Raw genomic sequence first — 11,405 nt, forward strand, 5'->3', positions numbered from 1 at the left:
CTAAATGCTTACCTTTTATTTTTTTTAGACAGGGTCTCCAGCAGCTCCATCTGGCCTGGAACTCACTATGTAGACCAGGTTGACCTCCATCTCACTGAGATCCGCCTTCCTCTTCCTCCTGAGTGCTGGGATTAAAGGCATGTATCACCATGCCTGGCATAAATATTTATCTTTATATCAATAGTTTAGTTCAGCTCACAGTTTTTATCAAAAAAGCTTTTTTTTTTCCCTAATGGTATTAGTTAATACAGAGTCCTACAACTGATCAAGGTACAGAGAATAAGTGACTATGGAGGGCTCAGCCCTAAATGGGACAGCTATATTCATAACCACTTTCCCCCATGACTCAGAGATCATCATCAGGGTAGGAAGATTTTAAGAGCCAGGAGTTGGGAAGGACTGATGAGAAATCATGTCTTCTGGGCAGGACAGGGCCATTGCACACAAGAACTCACAGTGGCTGCAGTTGTCTTGCACAAGATCTGCACAAGATCAAGCCAGTCAGAATTCTAGCATGGATGGGAAGGGAGCAGCTCACAAAGCCCCGAGCCTAGCAGAGGATCTATTGGCAGGGGATGGCTGCTGGAGGAAGGAGAGTCACGTTTCTTCAGGGAGGTGGTCGCTGGTAGGTTTCCCATGCTACAGTAGATCACCCACACCCATGCACATACTGGAGGCAACCAGATGGACTCAGTGGGTTAAAAAAACAGGACATGAAGTTGGGAGGGAGGCATGGAGCTGGCTTGGAGGCTGCTGGTGTGGGGAGCAGGGTATGGATATGATTAAAATACAGTGTGTACATATATGAAATTGTCAAAGAATAAATAAAAATATATTAAATAACATATTGAAGGCCACTGGAAATATTGCAATAAGGATGATGTGTTTCATTATATCTTTGAATTACTGTGGATTTTCTATCTATGCTAATGGTATTTTGGTGATATAGGAATATATATATATATATTTATATATTACTATTAGGAAATGCTGGCTAAAGTATCTGGGGATAAAGTGTTGCAGTATTTCCAACTTACTTTGGAATAGTTTTTCAAACACACACACAAACACACACACATATGTGTGTTAAAAATGATAATATCACAGAATATTAAAATTGGTCAAACTTGATGAAGATCTTCAGGTGTTTATTATCTCATTGCTCTGGCATTTTTCTTAGAGACTTGGACATTTTTCTAATGAAAAATTGAAAAATAAAAATAGAAACATCACGTAGTATTTCTTAAAATATTTACTGAGAGCTTATTACTATTTATTACTTTTTTTTCTCTTGCTGTAGGATCAAGTACTTCCCTTTGGGCGAAGACCAGCTAATTAGAGTTCTGCTTTTATTCCACATAAATCAAATTGTACTTATAAAGGGATCCATTTTCAGTTACCTTCAAATAAAGTAAAATTACTTGCAAATCAGTGAGCACAGAGTTCTTTTACCTTATTTTTGTTTATGTCCCCTACAACGCCCTTTTTACTGAATCTTCTAAGGCATCCTAGTTTATTTTTGTAGCACAAGTCTTCTCATTTTTACAGTGCATTAGTTTACATGATATTAAATGTTACTATTAAAACAGTTACAACTAATTGTAGCAATTTTGGGAACAAATTACAGTTGACTCTTGGTAAGCCAACAACTCAGGTGATGGGACGTGCAAAAGCACATAGTTGTAGAAGAGCACAGCCTACCAGCTTCAAAATTTTAGTACGTGTTTAGTGTCAGTGAAATTTTAGGTAGGTCCACCTATTAGATTGTTTGAGTGGTGTTTGGCCAGACAGTCCATAATATAGCAACATATGGGGCAAATAGGATTTAACATTGCTCAAAACAGTTAAGTTTCAGGTTAAGTTATATATAATCACTTCTGTCTAGATTACTGCCAGGTTTTTCCCACTGAAATGGCATAGAATGACTTTAGACTTAGCAACTGGAAACCAAGATCACATTCTTCTACCCCTGCTAACCTGAAGCTGTTCATTTGAAATGATATCACTTGGGCAGAGACTATTGGCAGTAAGGCATGGAACCTTGATCCATGACATTGCGGATTAGGAGTGCCTGCTGCCTGTTTATGAGGCTCTTATGATGGAGCTCTGTTAAATCAGTGATGACAGTAGATTATGTCTCATTCGTGGTGCTTCTCTGGGAGCTGAGGGCCATCTCAAAAGGGAATTTTGTTGATTCCCTTTCTTCACTATCCCTTTGAAGAGAAGAAAGGCTGACCACGTGAGAGCTGTCTCAAGGAAGGTGCAATCTCTCTCTTGAAAGTGGCATGCCAGACAGCTAGATTTGATTTCTGTCTCTCTTCATTGACCTTGTTGCGCGGCTCTTCCAGGAGGCAAAGGAAGAGGGAGACTTCCTGGCTGATTTATGAGTCGGCCCTTTTCTTCTCTGGAGCATGTTGCACTTAAATGCTACGCTTCCCTTGGGGGCTCCTTTCAGGGTCTGACTTTTTCGGGCAGAGCAAGAAGCCCTAATTATTTCACTTTCAATCAATTTTGAAACCTCAAAGACCAAAATTGTCTCTTCAGATCCACTCAAATGCCAAAGAGAGATGTGGAAAAGCAATTGCTGTACATCTACCTGCGGCCACAGCACTCTAAGCCCATCTCTTCCTTTTATTTCCTGTGTGGTAGTCAAGCATTGTTGCCAACACTCAAATAGGTAGAAATGAAATGTGTCAACAAACAACCTTGGAGAATACAGGCAATTTTGTGTTAAAAAAGCCTCCACAGCCTTTGTAAGTGAAGGGCATTACTACACATTGTCTAGTTCGCTTCTTATAAGAGAAAGAAGTTAATCCCTTCCACCCTGAGAGTTAGATGTGATCATGGGACTTGCCTTTGACCAATGAAATGGGGGTTCTGGATAGAGGACTTGCCAGAAAACTGTGAGAACTGGAGTTTGGATCCCCAGAAATCATATGAAAAAACAAATGGGTATGATCGCCCTGCTGTAATCCTCAGGAAGTGAAGAGGGAGGGGGTTCCTGGGGCAAGCTGTCTAGCTAACTAATTAACTAGCTCCAGGTTGAGCAAGAGATCCTGCCTCAGAAAATAAAGTGGAGAGTGGTAGAGGAAGATACCCAACATCAGCCTCTGCCTCCACACATGCATGCCCACACATGTGCCCACACATTGTGTACATGCGTACACACATATACACACAGGAACATCTCACACATATACCTGCAAAAAAGGAAGGCAATGCAGTAGACGTGTTTAATTTCTAATGGTAGAATTTCTACCTTTCTTTTTCAGCCTATTGAAATTCTTATCTTCTTGAATCCTTTGAAAATGAACCACTCAAATTGTCAGTTTGATTACTTATTCCTTTTGCTAACTTATGTGCATAGATATATTTAATTCAATGCACTTAATATAGATTGTTCAGAAAGATAACACGTATAAGTGGACTATTTAAGTGCTTTCTATGCCCAATGGAAGTCTTTTAAAAAATTTTAAACTTTTTTTGCATTTGAGTGTTTTGCCTGAATGTATGTGTGTGCAATGCCCACAGGCAGAGGCCAGAAGAGGACATCAGATCCCCCTGGAACTGAATTTATGGACAGTTGTTAGCATCCCATGTGGAGATTGGGAACCAAAGAGCAGCCAGTGCTCTTAACTGCTGAGCCATCTCTCCAGATCCCCCAGCTGCAGTCTTAGTGACTTCTCTTAGATGGCAATATATTAGTTTCATAACCCCACTTATCCACACACTGACTGTCTAAAGCAGAGCACAGCAGAGAGTCTTCTTCTAGAAGTTGGTTATTTCATGCATAAAACAAATGTTTATTGAGGACCTGCCACACTGAAGTTACTGAGCAAGTGCTGTGTACACATACTTACTTTAGCTATAATTATACTCAAATATTGTATATAGCTTGCTGCTATGGACTAAATTTTGTCTCTTCAAAGTTTATGTTATTGAAGGCCTAGTCTATAATGTCACTACATTTTTAAAAGGGATTTTGACATTGCAACTAAATTCCAATGAGATCATAAAGGTGGGATTGCAATCCAATAGCATTTGTAAGAGGTTCTGAGGTCACCCTGTTGGCATATGCCTGTTATCCCAACAGTTAGAAGGTTGAGGCAGGAGGACCTCAAGTTCAGGGATAGCCTGGTCTGTGTGATGAAACTTTGTCATAGCATACTGATCTTGGATCTATAACTTCCAAAACATTGATAACATACATTTTTTTTGTTTAAATTACCCAGTCTATGATAGTCTCATGATTTGACATGATTAGGACATTTTTCAAATCCAAGGATTTTACAGCTAGGATTCCAGTGAATCCTCTAAGAAAGACAACAAAACAAAATCAAGCTATATACAATACAGCTGATTACAAACTTCAGATTTGTAGTTTCTAAGCAGTATTATTAAACAGGATAAAGCAAGTTTAAAGGGCTATAGAAAAGACTGAGACAAAATGATGGATGTCAGATTCATGATGACATATTAAGGGGAATCATAAATCCAACATCTTAAAGATCAAAATGAAGACCCACAAATCAATCAATGTAATGAGCCCATTTATTTCTTATGCCAGTGCTCAGGCTTATATTTAGGAAATGCATCTTATAGTATGGCCCATGTGATGGTTAGTATCAATTGTTGACTTGATAGAATCTGGAATTACCTAGGAGATGGGTCTCTGGGCATGCATGGGAGATTATCTTGATCATGTTTATTGAGAGGGGAAGCACCACCCACTGTGGGTAGCACCATTCTCTGGCTGAGACCCTGGACTGTCTAAGTGCGCTGAGCAGCTGCACGCATTGGATCACGGTCGGCTTCCTGACTGTGACACAATGCGACCAGCTGCTTCAAGCTCCTGCTGCCTTGATTTCCTGCCATAATGGAGTACACCCATGAATGGTGAGCCAGAAAAAACCTTTGTCAAAGAAACAGGAAAAGAAACAAAGACAGCCAAGGTCCGAATTGTGTGTGGATGCTCCTTAGATGGCTGGCTCTCAAGACTTCGCTGCAGCTATCTCAATTTGTTTGAGATGAAGTTTTTGTCTCTTTATTTTAATCAAGTCCTCTAAGTGATCCATAACCATACTTAAGTCTGAAATTTCCTGTTTTAGGAATGACGGCGGCACTGTGTAAAAATATTGGTCTTTGTCTCCTGGCAATGAAATTCCTATACCTAGCATTTATGAAATAGAAGGAAAACCACGTGGACCACGCTGAGGTGATAAAATGTGTGATATGGGTGTAGATGCAGTGCTTTTAGAAGAAAAGATCAACACAGAAAATAGAGAAGGTAGAGGTCTGCTCATGGCATTCCAAGAGCTTAGGGGGAGGCATTGAACAGTGTGCCAAGTGGGTCTGGAGCCAGGGAGGCCTCAGAGTGACCATAGCTCAAAGAGTAGAGCTGTGTGTGTGTGTGTGTGTGTGTGTGTGTGTGTTCATATGAGTGCACATGTGTGGGTATGGGGGGCCAGAGGCCAAACTCAGGTGTTGTTCCTCAGGAACCATCCCCTTGCTTTTTAAAACGGTGTCTCACTGGCTTGGAGTTCACTGATTTGCCTAAGCTGGTTGGTCAGTTTACCACACGGATCCATCCATCTCCGTCTTCCTAGTCCTGGGTGAGCACCACCAGACCTGCTTTTTTTATGTGGATTCTGAGGCTCAAACTAGGATCTCATGCCTCTATGGCAAGTGACCATCTCCTCAATCTATTTCTTCATTATTTTTTAAGAAAAGACAATAACTGATTATTTTATTACAACACAGTGCAGAAAGGAGACTGGAGTGGATAAAACATATTGAAATCTATAGAGCAGATGAGGGACCCACTGGGCTGGAAGCATGCTGCTGCAGGGCAGCCACCACTGGAGGCCTAGCTCCTGGAACAGCCAGGTATTACAGAAGTGGGCTAAGGTATATGTACAGATAAAACAAGAAATGTGTCTGTTTTGACTTTCCAAACTTCCTCCCTGTCAGGCTATGGGAAGCTATCCTGGCTGCCTGCCTTTCAGGAACAATAGTTTTGTTCTCTAGAGGATCAGAAGCGGAGGAGGCTTGAAGTTGGTGATGTTAAGCACGGTGGAGTGAAGTCCACGGCAAGGACTGAAACAGAGATTGAGGCCATTTACTGAACAAAGGGATTCTCAGCGCCATCTCTGCTGGCTATTCTAACATCAGATATCTGACAGGCCTCTTCCCCCAGGCCCTTTCCTCTACTTTAAAGTCTAAATGGCATAGATTTCTCAACTCTGAGCAAAAACTGTTGTTAACATATTGGAACAATAAGTTTTTTTTAAGAGTAAAAATCCAGCCAAAGTGTTTATCAAGGTGGATAAAGGGCAGAATAAAGACAATTTTCAGATATGCAAGTACTCAACACATTTGCCTTCTTGGGAAGTTGGAGGAATTAGTTCAACCACAATAAAGGGCCGACCTAAGACTAAGAAGTCATTGATTCTAGAGAACAGGGATTTGAAGACAGAAAAGTTGCAACAGGAAATTTCAGAAGCCCAGGAACCAGCGAGGCCTGGAGAGCAGCTGATAGGGATGAGAAGAGAGGTGCTGACAAGAGAGGGGACCGACAGAAAACAGCTGGAATTGATGTATCTCCTGAGGGTTTGAACCATTCATGCACTTTATAACCTACAAATACTCTGTTAACAGTGCTCCATCTTTTCTGTTTTTTCTTTAGCTTGGCCCCGAGTCAAATATCTTTGTGCTTATCTTTTCTTCTTGATTTATAGTTTCCACTTTTGATGGTACAATGCTGTTAGGAATTGCATAGTCAAACAGCACCTTGATTGAAGTAGTTTGCACAGTTTCCATGCCACCACTTGAGTCGCTTCTCATATCACCTGATGAAAAGGTAAAACTGACATTTATATACAGATGTCTAGGTGATTTTGTTACCTCTTATTTGTAGAAATTTTAGAAATTTGCTATATTATTCTCCAGATTATTCACTAAGTAAGTTGAAAGGGCTGATTTTCCACTACCGTTGGGGGAAAAAAATCCTTCAAAAAAAACCAACTCCAGTAACTACCATTTACAGGAAAGAATTTGCAGTAGGCAATGCCTGAAAATAATTTTGAAATGTATTTATTTACATCCCAAATATGACTTCTTTCTAAAATGTTCAAAGTCTCATTTTCACAGCTGCAATTAAGTGACTTTTTAGGATAATGTTTCATTTGGCTGTATTATGTTAATAATCAGTTAGAAGTTGTATATCTGTTTCAGCTTTACATACTCATGAATTATTCACAAGTGTTTGCTTACAAATGAGGAGTGGAAGAATTCAGTTCCTTTTTCCCCAAAAGGGTCAGACATGCTGTGTTTTAGTTTAGAAGTGGGGAGAGGGAGGGAGGAGAGGAGAGAGAAGAGGAAACTAGAATTTTCCCCTCTCTCTCTTTTTAAATCTTTTAAAATTTATTGAAGTGAACAGTTGGAAATTACTTAAATAACCAATAATGAGAAAAATGTTCGAGTAAACTATGATACATTAGTTGACAAAATGATGTAGCTATCAGAAAGTAATGGTTGGGAAAACAACTATAGTTATATGACAATGTTTTGCATTGCCTATTGCATTTCTATAACAAGTGGAAAATCAAGATAAAAATACAGGCAGGCAGATCTCTGTGAGTTCAAGGCCAGCCTGGTCTACCTAGTGAATTCTAGGACATATGGGGCTACAGGGAGACCCTGTCTCAAAAAGAACCCCCCCCCCAAAAAAAGTGTACATTAAAATGAAAATTAAACTAAAAGAGTCATAAGAAATAATACAGAAGGAAATACAATGAGATGTTAATAATGATCTCATTACTTTGGTAAGACCGTCAGTGATTGTTAGATTTAGGAGAGCAGAAAAAGGAGTTTAAAGTTTAGAAATAAGAACCAGAGCCAGACTTGCAACAGGCAAGGAATGTGCTCCCTGGATTCAGGAAGCCCAGCAAAGGGCTAATAAAGCTGTTGTTCCTTGAGGAATGATTATCTGCACTCTGAATGGGTATAGTCTGCTCTTCTATAGGAACTTTGCTGCACACAGTTGCAAGAGTTAACCCTGTGCCAGAGTCTGGTATCCTTAAGGGTCTCTTTTGTCAGACAGGCAAGTGAGTTATCTATAACACTAAAAGAGTCAGGTGGGCTCCACAATCTCTCTCTGTCCAGGGAGTGAGAAGTTGATAAGACTTGAGCAAGGTCAGGCTGCTAATTTGGGTCAGTTAGACACTTTAAGGGAGTTATGGCTTTTCTTAATGAGGCTTGTGGCTCTTCTGCAATTCATATATTCTATCAGTGATCATCATTTCCAAATGTTGTAGCTTGAATGTGAGGTGGAATCCTTGGTTCTTAGCTGGTGGCATTATTTGGAGTGTTTATGGAAACTTTGGGAAGTGGACTTAGCTTAAGGAAGCAGGCCACTAGAGGTGTGGCTTTGAGGGATAGTCCTTATCAAGGCCTTTCCTCACTCTCTGCTTCCTGTCTGCCATGAGGTAAGCAGCTTCCTCTTTTACCTCCATAATGCTCAGCCTCACCACAGGCTCAGAATTAAAGGGGCAGGGACTATAAGCTGACACCTCTGAAACTGGAAGTCAAATAAATCTTTCTTCTTGTAAGTTGTTTTTCTCAAATATCTATCACAGTGAGGTAAATATAACCAGCATTATCACTACTGTTTGCTAGGAACAGCTGTGTGCTAAGGATACAAAGTGGAAAGATATGTTGGGTGACATTTAATGTATAAAAGTTTCCCTCGTGGTAACAGTTGTACAGCTCTTTCTTCCAAATTGACGTGTGAGGAAGTTTCATAAGACCCATGAATAAACAAAACTTACAAAGCTCAGGAAGCTCCTGAAACTTACAAGGTTCATAAGGTTCCTCCCCCAAATTATATAAGGAATAACAATTGTTAGAAGAACACTCTGAGCCTTTGATCTGTCTGCAAGTTATACAAAGGGCTCCATGGTGAAGCTTTCCTGAGCGTATGGGGTGAGTGTATAAGTGATGCAGTTGCCTTTGCGTTATCCATGGTCCTCTAACCCATACTTCTATAAATAACCCTAATAAACTCATTGGATCACTAAGCTAAACTTGGGTGTAATTGGTTATTTTACCTGATAATGGTGCCTTATATGGGGTGAATAGATATTTATTCATGTCTCTCTAGGAACAGTCAGTCACTCAACAGTACCAAAATAAACCAGCGTGTGAGTCATACAAATTAATAGACATTTTATTGAGATCATAAATGAAAAACTCAGTAATTTAAATGCTCACTTGTCACTTTTCATGTATCCTTTATTCAGTCAACTCAACAATCATATGAAGACAATTCTCTTTTTACAATCAAGAAACTCAGTCTCAAAGAGGCTATGCAACTTGTCCAGGCCTATTTTATATATAGTTTCTGGAAATTTTACCTCTATAAAAGTATGATTTTACTTCAGCATTTTGTAGGACATCAAGAACCCTGGAATGTTAACTTTGGAAAACAAATTCTATGGATTTTAAAAGTCTCTGTGTTAAGGACAAAATCATTTTACTTTTCTTTATAGACATATTTTTGGAGGCTAGATGTAATGAGCTATTGTCCTTGGTGAAAAAAAACCATTGTCAATTTTCTTGTTGGTTTATCTGTACTAACTAGTTTAAAAGCTCAATGCCAAAAAGGGAATTCACTTTATTTTATATCTTTTAATAATTCCTGGTATGCACTAGGTATTAAATAAGTAGATCTTGAAGGGGAGGATGTATATTCCACGCATTACTATGTTTGTTGATTATGATAGACTCCTTAGTATTCATTTCTTTTGATCAGTTTTGATGACTTAATTTGCTTTTTTTTGACCTTTCCTTTAGAATTTTTTTAAAAAATTATTTATTTAATAACCACATACTTAAAGAAGAAGCATTTCATTACATCAGCATTGATATAGTCAATAACAATTTTCTGAGCTAGGCTGCATCTCCTACAAAATTGGCTTTACATTTTTAGGTTTACAGTTGAATTATTACAGTTATACAATATTGTAATCAGTATAAACCCTATAAGACATAAAATTAAATGAGGTTTTATCCTTTCAAAAATATCTCCATTTCATTATTAAAATACAGAGTTTTATGCAGAAAACTTCATTTTTAATGCAATTGACACTAAAATGTTTGCACATGTGCTTCTAATCTCTATATATCAGATTATTACTAGTCACAGTCGGTTACTTTCTGAGCTCCTTGGCATCTGAGCATGGATATAAAGTCATCAGGTATATTTCAGTGGTAATATTTTTCACATCTACTAATTATTAAGGAGCAAATTTTTATGCTTTGAAGAATATTTTTTAATTATTTATTTAATAACCATATAATTAGAAGAAGCATTTCATTACAACAGCATTGACATATTCAATAACAATTTCCAGAGCTAAGATATGGGTGCAAGTTTCTAGGTTCGCAGTTGAATTTATATAGTTATATATTATTGAACTCAGAATAAGCCATGTAAGACATAAAATTGGATGAGTTTTTAACCTTTAAAAAAGATCTCCATTTCATTTTAGAATATATTGTTCCTTGCAGACAGACTCATTGTTTTTGCTACTAACACTGAGATGTGGCGCTTGCATCTCTAATCTCTATGTATCTGATTATTACTAGTCCAAATCGGTTGCACTTGGATCCTTGGTGCCTGTGTATGTCTATAAAATCATCGGGCAGATTTCAATGGTAATGTTTATCACCTCTACTAATTAACATGATGTAAATTTCCATGCTTCCTCCTTAAATATATTTTTTAAAAATTTGTTGATTTTTTTTTTGTGTGTGTGTATATCACACAGGACATCCCAAACCATCTCATTTGCCTATACACCTACTTCCCAGATGGCACCTTCCCATAGCCTCCCTCCCCTGACTAGAGTCCTTATACTCTGATATCCCTGCTACTGTCTGCTGTGTTGTCAGTACCCCAGCAATTCCCCACTACTTGCCCTTCTGGTAAATCTAGTCAGCCTATCTAGAAGTCTTTGTTTTAGGAGGGTCAGCTGTTCCTCATCTAGCAGTAATCAGTTGTCAATATTCCTTTAGATAAGATTAGGGTCTGCTGTTCATTTTCCCAGTTCTATGCTGGGTTACTATCTGGGAGTCCCTTTGGCCACCCTGGCCAACAACTCAAAAGAAGGTATCGGTTGTCTGGCACTGTTGCTTGTTATGTAGCCGTTAGCTATACATATGAACTCTTATGAAATTTTATTGGCCCCTTTAATCTTTGGTTATACTTTCCTTTGGGGGGTTTGAGGCCATACAGTTGATCCAGATAAACCAATTTATTTTTACTCTTAAAGCCATTTGAAGATCTGTTCTCAGGGGTCACATGGGCTTGGGAGGAGCCCCTGGCTCCTTTCTTTTACCAGTTC

Source organism: Nannospalax galili, unplaced genomic scaffold (genome assembly GCF_000622305.1).
Source record: "Nannospalax galili isolate Female #2095 unplaced genomic scaffold, S.galili_v1.0 scaffold561, whole genome shotgun sequence".
Lineage (NCBI taxonomy): Eukaryota > Metazoa > Chordata > Mammalia > Rodentia > Spalacidae > Nannospalax > Nannospalax galili.